Genomic DNA, 876 nt, shown 5'->3' with positions numbered 1-876 from the left:
AGCCATATGAGCACTTTCATATTAATCGTATTCATCTTCTTCGCAACTAGTTCAAATGACTTCAAAATAACTAGTTGAAGAGTTGTTCAATTGCTTAGGTATTTATATATAGACACAATTGAAACAAAATCGGTTTGATTCATTTGAATCAATTCATGAACAATATAACCACGGTTTGCAAAGATTGCATTCCTTATAATTTATTGTTTAAGTTCACGAACTACCTATTTGAGAAAATAACCATCTTGGGTACGCGTACGGGTATGCGTACCTTAGCAACCGGATTGAGTTGGTTTTGGTTTCCAAACTCAGCAGAATTTTTCGGGTAGAAAAGTTCCGCCAGTATGCGTACCTAAGGTGACTGGTTTACTAGTTTGCAAACTACAAACTCAACAGAATTTTCCGGGAGGAAAAGTTCCACCAGTACGCGTACCCAACCTGTCTCCTTTACCAATTTTGTATGCACACATATGCACACACTTGGTTTCCGGTACATGGATTATACATTAATGTGCGAACACATTATACATGCTTATATCCACAGATGGTTACGTAATCTCAACTCTACATTCCAATCATTGAAACATTCTTCATAATGTTATAATAGTCGTTATTCACAACTATTGTAATCAAAGCAATTTTCAAGAGATTGAAACGTCATCATGACTTTCGTCACGGGTAAAGATGAAAATGGTTAAAGTGAAAGCTTACCAACACATATTTCGAGAAATAGATAGGCGAGATAAACTCGGCTCGAAATAGCAAATGTGTATGTATGAAAACTATCATACTTATACGACTTTTTTCTCAAGAGTAGGAGATAGAGTAGATAGACTTTTGAGTGATAGATAAGTTCAAGTCTCCACATACCTTTCA

The sequence above is a fragment of the Papaver somniferum genome, chromosome 2 (genome assembly GCF_003573695.1).
Source record: "Papaver somniferum cultivar HN1 chromosome 2, ASM357369v1, whole genome shotgun sequence".
NCBI lineage: Eukaryota > Viridiplantae > Streptophyta > Magnoliopsida > Ranunculales > Papaveraceae > Papaver > Papaver somniferum.
This window is presented reverse-complemented; position numbering follows the sequence as displayed.